At 36.9% G+C, this 15,258-nt stretch overlaps 1 protein-coding gene across 2 annotated transcripts in view; it reads left to right on the top strand.

Annotated features, from left to right (window-relative positions):
* ITPRID1 (ITPR interacting domain containing 1) overlaps nt 1-15,258 on the top strand; it is a 115,788-nt gene that overhangs the window by 16,568 nt on the left and 83,962 nt on the right. The window contains exon 1 of one of the 2 annotated variants that reach the window (XM_045052564.1): nt 12,300-12,753. The exons of the other annotated variant lie outside the window; for it this stretch is intronic. The gene's annotated coding sequence lies outside the window, so the exon portion shown is untranslated. Of the gene's footprint in view, nt 1-12,299; nt 12,754-15,258 lie in introns of those variants that run through there. 2 annotated transcript variants of the gene reach the window in all.

A 15,258-nucleotide genomic window follows, 5' to 3' on the forward strand; every position in this document is an offset into this window, starting at 1 on the left:
GAATTTGTCTGGTGTTTGTCTTCATGATTAGAGCGAAGTTCTGAGTGTGTAGGAGGAAGATCACAGAAGTAAAGCACCTTTCTCATCATACTGGATGAAGGGTACATGACTATCAACATGACATCGCCGTTGATGCTCACCTTGATCACTTGGTTCAGGGACTGTCAGGTTTCTCTACTGTAAAGTTACTCCCCACCCCCCTCCTTATACTGCACTCTCTGGAAGGAAAGTAACTACGCATCGTCCACATCCACAGAGTGGGAAGTTAGAAGGTGGTGTATCTACCTACATTATTTGGAATTTTTCTGCATGGGAGATTTGTCTGTTTTCCCACGATCCTTGAGGACTCATGGATATTGATTTTAAACTTTTAGTTATGATCTCATACTGTTTTATTTATTATATGCTCATATTGTACCAGCTTTGGCCATTAGGAAATTTTTCAGCAGGATTTTGTATCTCTGACCTACCACATCAGTGTATGTGTATGTGTGTGTGCTTAGCACTTCCTTACTTTTTGGTGCTGTCAGGACCTATGAGTTCCTGTTTTATATTTCCTGCCCTAGACCTATAATCAGCCATCTCTCAAGGAGCATTGGTTCCTTATATTGGAGAAAGGTATTAGAAACCAAGGCATGCTTATTAATGGTGGGGTGTTTTGCTTCTAGGCCCTCTCAGCTGACAGAAGAAATATATATATGTATATATATATATATATATATATATATATATATATACATATAAATATATATACATATAAATATATACATATTTATATACATATAATATATACATATATATACATATATATACATATATATACATATATATACATATAAATATATACATATACAGAAGAAATATATATATGTATATATATATATACATATAAATATATATACATATAAATATATACATATTTTATTCATGCATATGTACATATATACATATATATTTCTTCTGTCAGCTGAGAGAGCCTAGAAGCATATACATACATATATATATATATATATATAATGCTGACCCATGTATACAGACATACCTATAAATATGTCCATATATAACCATCTGTACCTACACTAAGTTAATCATGAGTTAGTACTGATGTCCCCAAGTCTAATCCAGTACCACCTGGATCGCTGTAGCCTCTTCCCTTTGCTTATTTATAAATTTCCACTCCAACTGTGAGAAATCTGGCTCCCACATTACGTTTGTGTCTCTGCCCAGTTAGCCTGGCCAGAGATTTATCCCTTCTATTAATCTTTTAGAAAAACTGGCTTTAGTTGCATTCATTTTTCTCTAGTGCTTTCCTGTTTCAACGTCATTGATTTTCGCTCTCATTTTTATTATTTTTCTTTTCTTCTACTTGCTTTAGGCTTATGTTGCTCTTCTTTCTCTAGTTTCCTAAGGTAGAAGCTTAGTTGATCAATTTTAGACTTTATTTTTCTTTCTAAAATATGTGCTATAAATTCCTTTCTGAGCACTGCTTTTGTAATTTTGTGTTTTCATTTTCATTGAGTTCAAAATATTTAAAAATTATCTTGAGATTTCTTAGCTCACATTGTGTTGTATAGAATTGTGTTGTTTAATGCCATTTGGAAATTTCCCATGTTTCTTTCCATTACTTATTTCTATTTTGATTCCACTGTGCACGAGAACATATTAAATCTTCACATTTGTCCAGTCTTGTAAATGTATTTTTTAGCCCAGAATGTGGTCAGTCTTGTTGAATGTCCCATGTTAGCTTGAGAAGAATGCACATTCTTCAGCAGGTCGATGCAGTTTTCTATATATGTAATTTGGATCAAGCCAGTTAATAGTGTTGTTCAGGCTTACTGATTTTCTGCCTACTTTGTGTATCAGTTACTAAAAGAGGGGTGTTGAAGTCTCCAACTATAATAGTAAATTTGTCTATTTCTCTCTTAAGGTCTACCCGTTTTTACGTCATTTTTGGGATGTTTTTTTGTTGGGTGCATATGCAAGACTGGTATGTCTTCTTATGTAATTATATTATGCCCATCTCTATCCCTGATAATCTACCTTGCTCTGAGGTCAGCTTTGTTTAAAGTGTATATAGCTAATTCAGCTTTCTTTTGATCAGTGTGGTATATCTCTGTCCATCCCTTTTATCTTTAATTTATCTGAGTTCTTATATTTAAGTGCATTTCTTATAGATAGCATAAAATTAGGGCTGGTTTTTTTTTTTTTTTTTTATACCCTCCTACAGTATTTGGTTTTTGACTGCTGTGTTTAGACCATTCACATTTTAAGTGATTATTGATGTAACTGGATTAGTATCTACTATGTTCGTAACTGTTTTCTCTTGGTTGCACTTGTTCTTTGTTGACTTTTTCCCCTCCCTTTCTGCTTTTAATGAGCATCTTATATGATTCTGTACTTCCTGGCTTAGTTTGTCAATTATATTAATTTAAAAACATTTTTAGTGATCACCCTAGAGTCTACAACGCATATTTTAAACTATTCTAAATTCACTTTTAAATAACGCTATACCACTTCAGGTGTAGTACAGATACCTTAAAATAGATACCCAATTTCTCCTTCCCATCCCTTGTGATATTACTGTTACCCATTTCACTGATCCATATGCTATAATCACTCAATACACTGTTGTTATTGTTACTTCAAACAGTTATATTTGAGATCAATTAGGAATAAGAAAAACAAAATGTTTTCCTTCACCTGTATTTATTTATTCTTCCATGATACTCTTTTCTTTTATCGATCCAAATTTTTTACCTGCATCATTTTCCTTCTGCATAAAGAAATTCTCTTAACATTTGTTGGCAGACAATTCCACTGATGATGAATTTTCTCAATTTTTGTGTTTCTGAAATGGCTTTAGTTTTCTTCACATTTGAAAAATAATTTCACTGGATCGAAAATTCTAATTTGGTGGAATTTTTTCCTTCAATGCTCGAAATATTTCACTTCACTCTCATTTTGCTTGCTTGGCTTCTGGTGAGAAGTCTGCTGTAATTCTTATATTTGTTCCTTTGGAGGTACATTTCCCCTCCTCTGGTTCCTTTCAGAATTTTCTCTTTGTTTTTAGTTTTCTATGGTTTGAAAAAAGTATAACTAGGTATGGTTTTCTCATATGTATACTATCTGGTGCTTTCAAATTTCCTAAATCTGTGGTTTGGAGTCTGCCGTTAATTTTGGAAAGTTTCTGGCTATTATTTAAATATGCTTTTCTGCTCTGCTCTCTTTCTTGTGTTTCTGATATTAAAATTATACATGCCACATCTTAAAATTGTCCCACAGTTCTTGGGTGTTCTGTTTTAGACTTCATTCTTTTTCCTCATTGACTTTTAGTTTGGGAAGTTTCTACTGGCCTATCTTTAAGTTCATCGATTCTTCCCATGGCTGTGTGAGTCTCCTAATGATTTCATCAAAAGTGTTCTTCGTTTTGTTGCAGTATTTTTTCCTTTCTAGACTTTCCTTTCAATTTTTTCTTAAGGTTTCCCTCTCTCTGCTTACATTACCCTTCTTTTTTTCTTACATGCCGTCTACTTTTTCCATTATTCCCTTAACACATTAATCACAGTTATTTTACATCCCTTATCTGATCATTCCAACATCTGTGTCATATCTGAGTTTGGTTCTAACAATTGTTTTGTCTCTTCAGACTATGTTTTTCTTGCCTTTGATATGTATTGTAAATTTTTGTTGAAAGTCATACGTGTTGTATCAGGTAATAGGAACTGAGGTAAATAGCCTTTAGTGTGAGAATTTATGTTAATCCGACTAGGTATGGGGCTATGTTTAATGTTTGCTATAGCTCTAGGTACCAGAGTTTCAAATTCCTCTAGTGTCCCTGTTGATAGCTCCTATCTTGACTTTGGTTTTCTTTAAGTAACTCCTCCGAGAAAAAGTGACAGAGACAGAGACTTATAGCTCTTTCAGCTATAATCCCCTTTTATGATATTGAAACCCCATTGGCATGTTAGTTGAATGCTGGGGAGAGGAAGCATTCTACAATCTTCCGATTAGATCTCAGTCTTTAATGGCCTATATGTTAGGGTTGTGACTTTCACAGTTCTGTTGTGAAAAGACTGTTTGGTTAGTGGGATAGCCTTCTCCTTCCTGCCCACATTGCCCCACCTGGTAGCACCATTCCCCTCTATATCCTTAAAGCCCGACCCCCGTTGACTACATTTTGTTTTGTTTTCTCCATAGGTGACATAGGCTAAAATGGTCTAGTATAGGAGAAAAGCTCTTCTACAATTGGAGTAAGGGTCTGTCAAAGTCTTTTTCCTTTGGAAAGCTCCAAAGACTATGGAGAAGGATCTGAGCATATTTCATAATACTTTCAATGCTTTTCCTCTCCCTTTCCCAGAGCCATGAAGGGATCTTTCCTTCATCTTCTCTGTGAGGACCTGGTAGGTTTCCTGGAGGTAAACTCCACAAAAATGTAAGAGATTGTCCTGGATTGTATCCATGAGGGATCGTAGATGCTCTCAAACTGTGTCAAATTCAATGTGTTTGTGTTGTGAAATAGTAACTCACATACCACCTCTCATTAGAATTGTATCAGGTTTCAATCTAGATTTAGAAAATGCTATTCTACATTACAAATAATACTACATTTTTTATTATAGTCTGTTCTCAAACTGACACTTTTAAATTTTGTTAACATTTACTTATTTTTAAGAGACAGACAGTTGTTTATTTTTAAGAGACAGAGTGTGAGCAGGAAAGGGACAGAGAGAGGAGACACAGAATTTGAAGCAGGCTCCAGGCTCTGAGCTGTCAACACAGAACCCGACACAGGGCTCAAACCCACAAACTGTGAGATCATGACCTGAGCCAAGGTCGGGCATTTAACTGACTGAGCCACCCAGGCACCCCTCAAACTGACACTTTATTTTTCAGTTGTAGTTGACGTTATTGCCCTACCTGTCTCCTTTAAGTCTTGAAGGATTTTTTCTAGTTTCTAAATTATTGGAGAGCAATGAGTCAAATTTTCATATGGAAAAGAACCTAAACTTTAAGGAAGCTGATTTCCATGTTATTTCTAACAAAAACCAATCTGTGAATCCCTCAGTGCCATGAAAATTTTTTTGTACATCTTACTTGTGAATGTGTATTTGAATTCATATTTTCAATATCACAAGGAAAATGACATGTAAATTTTTAATCTGTTTCCTTGAAACTTAATGAGTTTTCATTGTGTCATAAAATAAAATGCTTAAATGAAAAAAAAAAAAAGAGGGGCGCCTGGGTGGCTCAGTCGGTTGAGTGTCTGACTTCAGCTCAGGTCATGATCTCGCGGTTGGCAAGTTCAAGCCCCGTGTTGGGCTCTGTGCTGACAGCCCGGAGCCTGGAGCCTGGTTCGGATTCTGTGTCTCCCTCTCTCTCTGCCCCTCCCTTGCTCATGCTCCGTCTCTCTCTCTCTCTCTGTCTCAAAGATAAATTTAAAGAAACATTAAGAAAAAGAAAAGAAAAGAAACCTGGGCTTTTTTCTTACTATGTGAAGTTTGTTGACAAAAATGATATTTGTAAGGGTGATGGTTCTTCTTGAACCACTGAAGAACCAGCTAGACTAAAATGGCTTAGAACCACTATATTGAACAATACTGAAAACACTCATGGAAAGGAATGTGACAAGGCACATTGTAGGAAGCATAATATATCACTAGTATAACAACTTTCCGATGATCCTGATACTTTTCCGTACTCAAGACAATGTGTAGGCCAGATGAGTCCATGTACCATTTTTTATGAAATGTCTCTGAATAATTGACACACTCCCTTCCAACTAAACATGCAGTGGCTTTTGTAGAGAAAGGAACAAAATCAGTGCCATTGGTTCAGTTTATCAGACATTTACCGAACGGTTATTTATTTCCTATGAGCACAGTAAATGGGAATATGATCCAGCTGCCTGGAGTGTCCTAGAAAACTTTCCCCAAATACCATCCATTTGCATCCTGAAAGCATTTTATACCTCAATTACAGTGATAAGCAATTTGCAGCATATGCAGCTGTTTTGAGTCCTGGCTAGTGGTCCCATTTCAGGAGTAAAGATTAGAGAGCTGCCTCCATTGTGTTACTTTTCTATATGGTCAGATTTAACACATTCATTGTTAAAAAGCAATTTCGGTCTTCTTACCGACTTTCATTATTCTGCAGAGTGGGTAATCTAAGTCATAAGAATGTACATTTTCCCCCATGGGGATCAGTTAAGTGAGACATTAAAGAAAGGGTTTTGTTGTTGTTGTTGCCAGTAATAATGCAGCCCATAAACTTTTAAAATATATCTTGAATTGCTCTGCTTCTAAAAAAAAACTTCATTCACCTATCCTCTGTTATCTTAGATTATTTCACATAGTGTTACAACTTTTTGTTTATTACTCTATTTCCATCCTAAAAAGAGGGCTCCTTAATTCAGCAAGACTATCTTATTTTTACATCTGTAGTACCTAGAAGAGAGTTAGCCCAGAGCTATTGTTCAATAAATACTTGTTGAGATGAAATTAATAAGATTCTATTGAGATTTGAACCTAGCCTCTTTCATTACTGAGCTCTAAACCTGACCTATGTATCCAAGCTGCCTGCACAATTATTATTATTGTCATCATACATACAAATCACAATGCATCTAAGATGACTGTAGTAAGTTTAAAGACCATTCTTCATACATTATTGCAGTGATCCCTACGATAATTCTGTGAAGGGAGCATCTGTAAAATAAATGTTTGCATTTTACTGGTGAGAATACTGAGATTCAAGAATTGAGACCTGCCCAATGTCTCACATGTAGTACACACTGGAGCCAGCTCTGGGTCCTAAGTTCTAAGCAATGTATGCTTTTCTTTTGTGTAAAATAGGGTTTTTCTGTCTCAACACTCTTTTGGTATTTGGAACGGAAAAGTTCTTTGCTGCTGGGAGACGGTGCCTGCTCTGTGCATTATAGCTTGTTTAACATTATCCTTGGCCCCTATTCATTAGATTCTAGGAGCGACCCCCACCCCACTGTGACAACAAAAATGTCTCCAGGTATGGCCAAAGGTCCCATTGGCCAAATCAGTTCCAGTTGAGAGCCAATGGTCTAACAGTAGGCACAATGTGGCACAAAGTACTCTGGGACCAGCATAAATAAAATGAGGGTAAAATGGTATTGGGGAGGGAGGGTCTCCTTCACAGTGGAAACAGCATTTAATTTGAATTTTTACTGTAGAAAGATTGAATTGACCTAGCAGGATTTATGGTGATGAGAATGAATAACAAATATTTGTTGAGCATTCATGATGTGCCAAATTTAACTCTAAGGGCTAAAATATAATAAGCATTGTTAAATGTCTTCTTAAAATGAAACACTATCTTAACATCCATCTAGTGGAACATAGAGCTATTTGGGGTCACTTAATCTCATGATATGCATTTAACATCTAGATTTATCATATTATCTGCTAAAGATTACTTAGGAAAGAATTGCCTCCAATTTATTTTTGTAGCTTACTAACATAAATCAGTCCCAATCATCATTTAATTGTACTGTACATGGAGATTGTATTTTCCAGTAAGTTTCTGGCTTATTGGGAATGTTCAAAACTATTGAATTAAAGTGTCTTTGCAAAATGCGGAAGGAAAGAAAGCCTACCTTTAGCTCTTGTCCCTCTTAAGCCAGGGTTCTTGGAACTGCGAAGAAACTCTCTCAACAAACATGACAGATTGATGAGCCTGGGCCTAAATCTACTTCCCATCTATTCAGAACCACTGGAAAACTGAAAAAGACTCTGACATCTCTGAAAATATATGCTTTCTTTCCCTGAATTAATCATTTGGAATATGTATAGGAGCTGTTTGCATACTCTTTGTGTTGATCTCTAGAAATATATATAATTATTAAGAGTATGGATTTGGGGGACAGATAGACCTAGACTTGCCTACCTCCTACCTCTATCCATATGAACTATATGACTGAGAACAAGTTGTTTTAATATCTGTGAATCTCCGTTTCCTCATCCACAAGATGAGGATAAGAATGATTTCCACCTAGGGCACCTGAGTGGCTCAGTCGGTTGAGCATCCAACTTTGGCTCAGGTCATGATCTCATGGTTTGTGGGTTCAAGCCCCGCATGAGACTCTGTGCTGACAGCTCAGAGCCTGCAGCCTGCTTCGGATTCTGTGTCTTCTCTCTATCCGCCCCTCCCTCCCCCAGTCATGCTCTGTCTCTCAAAAATAAATAAATGTTAAAAAAAATTTTTTTTAAAGAATGACTTCCACCTAAGTTTCTTGGGGGGATCAATTAATAAAGTGTTGTCACACTTTTCATGTGGGATTTGGCACAAGCCAATAATAAGTGGTGGCCATCATTACCATCATCTTATCATCTAATTTTTGTCACAATTACTAAATACAGAATTCCTATATGGGAGGACTCTCTTGAAATGAGAGTGGGTTTACCTTTAAAGGTATGTTGACATAATCTTTTCCCTAAAATAGGAAACACTTCAATGGGTCTTAGTAAACAATGAGGGTCTGAAGAAGATTCTAGGGAGGCTGAAGCTTCCTCTCCCTACTGCAGGCTCAGTATCTGATCATTAAGCCATCACTACCATCATCATTCACATCTTCTTTGTAAGATAGGTTTTCTGAGGGTCTGAGTGGGAATTGTAGCACTCTTCCATCCTAATCAATATGTCTTTTTAAATATTTGATAATAGGAGGTGAGTGTGTGTATAGAAGAACAATGACAAGAAGCAGAATTGACCAGAGTTCAATCAGGAGAGAGGATGCACTAACCAGAAACAATGTTTCTGAAATACTGAGACTTGTTGGGATTTACTCCATCAGAGTTGTCTTGGAAAATCTGAGGGGAAAAAATGTAGATTTTCTCATCCCACCCCAGACCTATTGACTGACTAAAAACATGCTCATTCAGGTTTGAGAACCCTTTAACCAAAAGTCTCAACTGTCTGTTGTCTCTCCCTATGATAACTTACTCCCAGTAGATATTTCAACAATGCATCGAACTCTGTTCCAGAATCCAAGCAACCTGATGATTAAAATTTGGCTTCTCATGCAGGTCAAAGGTTTCAGTTCTTTAGAGCTCACAAGTGTGCTTTTAGCTTTTGGCATTCTTAACCCTTTTCCTCATCTTGCCCTCCTTCTGGGTCTAGATTCTCCTCTCACTCCAGACTCCCTCCTGGAGTGAATTCATCTGTCACTCTGGCTTCAATTAGGAGTTATTTTGTGGCTGCACATGTATGTTAGTCCAGACTTCACTACTGAACTCTAGACTCACTATCCAAATTGCATTGTGATACTTCCCCTCAGTGTTTCCAGGGGAACTTCAAACTACATTTGCAAAGCAAAACACACTGGATCCCTCCATAAACTTACTCCTCCTTCTATAATCCCTGCCCAATAAAGGAAATGGTATCGTCCACTTGCCCAAGTTGGTAACCTGAGAAAAATCTTTGACCACTGTCTCCCTCCACATTGAGGACAGTCAGTAAAACCTACTGATTTTTTTCTCCCACGTAGTCCTAAATTACTCACATTTTTCTCTCTAATCTTGGGGCCCTGGTTGTAGCCACCATTATATCTCAACTGGTTTTCAGCATCCTGCCTTCAGTTTTTGTTCTTTCCACTCATTCCACTCTCCATATTGAAGCAAGAGGAACTTTTTAGAATATAAATTTGATCATGTCACTTCCTGCTACCCTCAGAATAAAATGTTAACCTCTTAATAGCATATGACATCTTTCGTGATCTGGTTACTCCTTCTCTCTCTGGCTATATCATTTGACACTGACTCTTCATAAGTCATGCAGTAGCCGTACCTAGATTCTTGCAATTCTTCAAGTGGACCATTCTTTCTCTTGCCTGAAGACCTTTACACATGCTGTTCCCTCTGCCTAGATCACCCTCCTTTCTCCCACCCACGTAGAGCATAGGGGGGTTACCTTTACTTACTGACACCTTAAGAGGGCTATCCCAGACAAAGGAGATTACAAGTGAAATCACTTGATCAGGAAGACATTAAAACTGTGCTTCTTTTAGCCTGTTTCCCAGGATAACCCATTAATGGTTGAAGCATTACATAGGGGATTCCTGAGACTTTAGTTCTAGTGCTGAATATACCAAAATTTCATTTTGTGACACTGTGAAATCACTTAGCTTTTCTGGGTCTCACTTTTCTTATCCTTAACATTCTATTACAAGATTTCTGTGTTAACCCAAAGAGATCAAGACTATGAGAATGGCATACTTATTGCAAATATTCATGGCATCACTTTTCTAGTCTCACTTTTGCTCTACCCTCACCTTCCTTCCAGTTGGACAACCCCTACCTTTTAGTTTATTTCTCTTCTCCTTCACCTCCTCAACTAACTAAAATATCAAGTTTAAATTTGATATTTTCCAGGATGTTTTTTCCAAACCCTCAAAGCTGGGCTGAGAACTCGACTTATGAGATCCCATAAAACTTTCTTTTTCCCCAGAAAAAACTTAGCAACTCTACTTGTCATTTGGATCTACTTTATTACCTCCTCCCTTGGACGGTGAACTAAGTCACTTTACTTTAAGTACCGATTTGTGGCTAAGGTGTGTTCTTCTGTAGGCTGAGGGGCAGACATACAAGGAAGTGTTCTATTTGGGAGACTGTTCTTGGAATATCAGTGCACTGGCTATCAACTGCACATTGTTTACCAGGCTTTGATATATATTGTATCTTCTTTAATTTTCATGCAGAAAGCTTTTTTTTTTTTTGTATTCAGCGATGTACACATTACTTTTTCTGAATTAACTATGCCTCTGAAGAGGAATTGATTTTCCCAAGACCATTCTAGTAGGAGCTATGTTTAGATACGTTCGTGTTCTCCCAATTCCTAATGCATATTTCAATGCATGTGCACTGCAATCTCTCACTAAATGAGCTACATTCATAAATAGATATGTAATTAATAGTCAAAATGTGAGTATTTGAGGGTTTCTTTGTAGATGTGATTGTATGGTCATTTTTATTTTAAAAAAATCACTTTAAAAAATCATCTGAGATAAAAACTGTTAAAGGACTTCATTTTCTAAGTCTAGTTCTGGACATGATATTTTGAGTAAAGTTTATTTTATCAATTAACCTTTGTCCAAGACCATCATATCCTAATGGGTGGTGCAGAGATTCTGGTCTTCTCAAGGGTAAGTGGGCAACGGATGCCACAGGAGGAGAAGGATGTGGTGTTACCCCTAGCCTTGAGACACACTTGGACTCCTGAGAGTAGAGATTTCAGAAATTGGTGGTGAAGAAGTGAGAGAAATCCTAAGAAACAAGAGACATCTCCAGGGATAGGTTCAGGGCCAGTTTATATAGGGCTATTGAAATCTTGCTCACAGACACTAGGGGGTTTGCAGAGGAACTCCCTAGGGGTGTGTGTGTGTGCGTTTGTGTGTGTGTGTGTGTGTGTGTGTGTGTGAGAGAGAGAGAGAGACAGAGAGAGACAGAGAGAGACAGAGAGAGAGAGAGACAGAGAGAGAGAGAGACAGAGAGAGAGAGAGAGACTAAGGCTAAAACAACCTTAGTCCTTCCCTTTTGTATACTGGGGTTCCTGTTTTTTTGAAGTTAAATATCATTTGAAATGCACATGGTCTTTTCTATAATTCTAAACTCTGATAATGCAGTTTATCAAAATGAAGACAATTGTTGGCATGCATGACTCAAGAATAGAATAATTATTAGGTTGTGTTTTAGCATTGTATCCTTTGTAAGGATCCGTAGTAAATGTGACCATGAAATTTAATTTTTTTTAATGAGGATGATAATGTGCTTATTTACCTTTCTGAAATGGAACTGTCTGATCTTTCAATGAAAGTACTTTATAGGTACTGAAATCCCTTGGAAAGTAGAACTATTAGCCCTGACAATTTGGGCCCCTTCTTTATGGGTTTGGGAATATGTGTGTATATGTTTTGTTTCCTCTGAACTTTCTAATAGAACTTCCTGGGAATTGAGTCTCTCCACCTGGAATATCAAGTTCTGCTGTCCTCATTTCCAGTGATGGTTTGCAATGCAAATTGTTGGGTTGGTAACACATAGCACCATAACCATGGTAACCAAATGAAGACAAGTTTGCTTTACTTCCTCAGCAAAGTACTTTCCAGCCCTGCATTCAGACCTGATGCTACTGCCAACAGTCAAGGGCATTAAAGGAACAGCCAGAGGGTTCATAGAAATAAAAACACAACTGGACCCATTGTATTCATTTCCCACACTCCTCCCCTTCGTCCAGAATTTGTTACTAAAAACTTCTGCCATTTCTAACTACTTTCTAACTGCTTTCTTGGAGGCAAGGGTAGAGAGAATCACCATGTATCTTTATCCCCAATTTGACTATAGATTTTGGCAAGCAGACTATCCTGGCTTTCTGTGTCTAACTTCGAAATAGGAGCAGATAGAAACCTGGTCACAGTTCCGTGGTCACAAGGACTTTTTTAGTGTTAGCAGCTGTGATGCTCAAGGAGACAGGAAGGTGTCCAAATAAAACCACTTTCTGAGAACAACTACAGCAAGCTACAAGGGCCACTTCTCTGCCGAAATTCCTTTCCTCTGGTATAGTAATTCTTATAATTTGTTAGTTTGTTTCTCGTCTGTGGGGGAAGGGTATTAGTCCTCTGTTCTCATTTTCTCTCCGTTGGAATGGAAGGGCAGCTGTGGCATGTTCTGAATCTTCTTTACCTGCAGCTATGTGACCGGGTGCTTCCCAGGAAGAAAGACTATTAGCAGTAAGGTAAGCAATCTAATTGTCATGGATCCTGGCCTAGATGATTTCAGCACTCCCATGACTGCCTGGGTGGCCTCCATTAACATGGAAAGGTCAAAAACACAAGGGATGGGAATGCTCTAGACTCAAGATTCTTGGTTTATTTCCCCTAAAGTTTGAATACCATTTCAAGTAATGTTCCTGAGATGAGGTGCAGAGATTATATTTTCCTTCCTTTTGTAGCTATTGGGACTTGTGTGTCATTTTCACTGATTGTTTATTGCTGCAGTATGGCTCAGTAGATGATTTTCTAACTCTGCCATTCCTTCCATCATTATTTGTTGGCATTCTACTCTAAAGAATAGCTTCTCCATCTCCCACATGTCTGCAGATTTTAGACATTGGTACATATTACCTGACTTCTCTCCAGGAGGTTTGACTATTTAATATTTCCACAGTGATGAGTGTCAATTTCCCACCTTCTAGATGTTCTCACACTAATGAATTTCTGAGAATCTAACATGGGTAACCTATTGTCTTTTTAGCCTTCACTTCCTTGTACGTTACATTTACATTTTTTAGCCATTTCTAGATTTCCTATTTTTTAATTGCCCTATTACATTGCTGCTACTTCTATGTATCTTTTTTTATTGATTTATAATTGCATGTCATATAGTAAGTACATAAAAACCTTTAATTTCACATATTCCACCAAAATTTTTAGTTTTTTTAACATTTTGACATTTTTATTATCTTTGCAATAGGAAATTTTAAATTCTTAACTGGTTAAATCCATCATGATTTTCCTTCTTCGCCTTTGGTGTCATTTCTCCACAGGTGTTTACCACCTCAAAATTAGAAAAATGTTTACCAATATTTTATTCTAGGACTATTTTTTTAAGTTTATTTATTTATTTTGAGAGAGAGAAAGAGAGAGAGGGAGAGAGAATCCCAAGCAGGCTCTGTGCCATCAGCGCTGAGCCCAGTGCAGAGCTTGATCTCATGAACCATTAGATCATGACCTGAGCTGAAATCAAGAATCTGACGCTTAACCAACTAAGCCACCCAGGCACCTCTAGGACTATTTTTGTTTCATTTTTCTCATATTAAATCCTTAACACTATTGAAATTTATTTTGATGAATTATTTAGGGCTCTCTTTTTTGTTTTGCTTTGTGGTTTTTTTCATTAAATTTTAAATTTAGAAAATTTAAATTTAGAAACGCACATACAGTTCTAAGAAATAATACAAAGTCTACCTGCCTTAATGCAAAAATCTTTTCAACAGTACATGGATAACCTATTTCTGCCTATGTAGATTTTTATCTGGGACAGCCATCAACAGGTGTAAAGTTGTGACATCAGGATAGTTTCTTACAATCACTTATAAGGAATACTATCTGTTTCTTTCTCCACATTCCCTGAGATTTTATGGTTATGATCATAGTGAGAAAGGAAGGATGATGATATCTTTGATGTCAGAGGAGTAAAGTACATGCTAGAATTTGCCTTTGTGAATAATCCAGGTAGGAAAGGAGATTTAGACCCAGGAGCTGGCTTAAAATTTGATCTCTTCTCCTCACTACCAGCTATTTCTGTGTGTTTTTAGATGCAACACTTTCTTATTGTGGTTAAGAACTTAACCATTATGATGGTTTCCTATTGGACTGAAATATGATGCAATTTGTATTGTGTAACAGTATGTTTTTAAACTTGAGGTGTGTGCATCTGAAAATCTTAAAGAAAATGGCTTGACCAGTCACTTTTTAAAGGTATTAGGAAAGGTATATAGAAGGAAGGTGTGATAGAGCCCAACGAAAAGTATTGTTAAGAAAAACAGTCATCTGCATTGGTCAAGGTTCTCCAGAGACATGAGATTATGTGTGTGTGTGTGTGTGTGTGTGTGTGTGTATACGTATATATACATACACATACATACATACGTATGTGTATATGTATACATATATGTGTATATGTATGTATACGTATATGTGTGTATATGTATATATACATATATGTGTATATGTATATATGTGTGTATATGTATATATACATATGTGTGTGTATATAATTATATAATACATAATATAATTACATACATTTAATTATAGATGGAGAAATCTATATCTATCTACCTATCTCTCTCTCACACAATTATGGAATCTTAGAGGTTCCATGATCTGCCATCTGCAAGCTGGAGACCCAGGAAAGCTGATGGTGTAGATACAGGCTGAGTCTGAAGCTTGAGAGCTGGGAGCATTCACTTGTGTAAATCCGAGTTCTAGAGCACGAGGAGACTGATGTTCCAGCTCAACAATCAGCCAGAGAAAAGGGGAATTTTATTTACACACTTTTGTTCTATTTAGGCCCTCAGCAGATTAAATAATTCCCGTCCACACTGGGAAAAACAGTCTGCTTTACTTCAGGCTACCAATTCAAGTGTTAATCTATTCTGGAAACACCCTCATAGACATCCCCAGAAATTAGGATTAGCCAGATATCTGGGCACCCCATGGCTGAGTCATGTAGACAC

This window comes from Felis catus, chromosome A2 (assembly GCF_018350175.1).
Source record: "Felis catus isolate Fca126 chromosome A2, F.catus_Fca126_mat1.0, whole genome shotgun sequence".
Taxonomy (NCBI): domain Eukaryota; kingdom Metazoa; phylum Chordata; class Mammalia; order Carnivora; family Felidae; genus Felis; species Felis catus.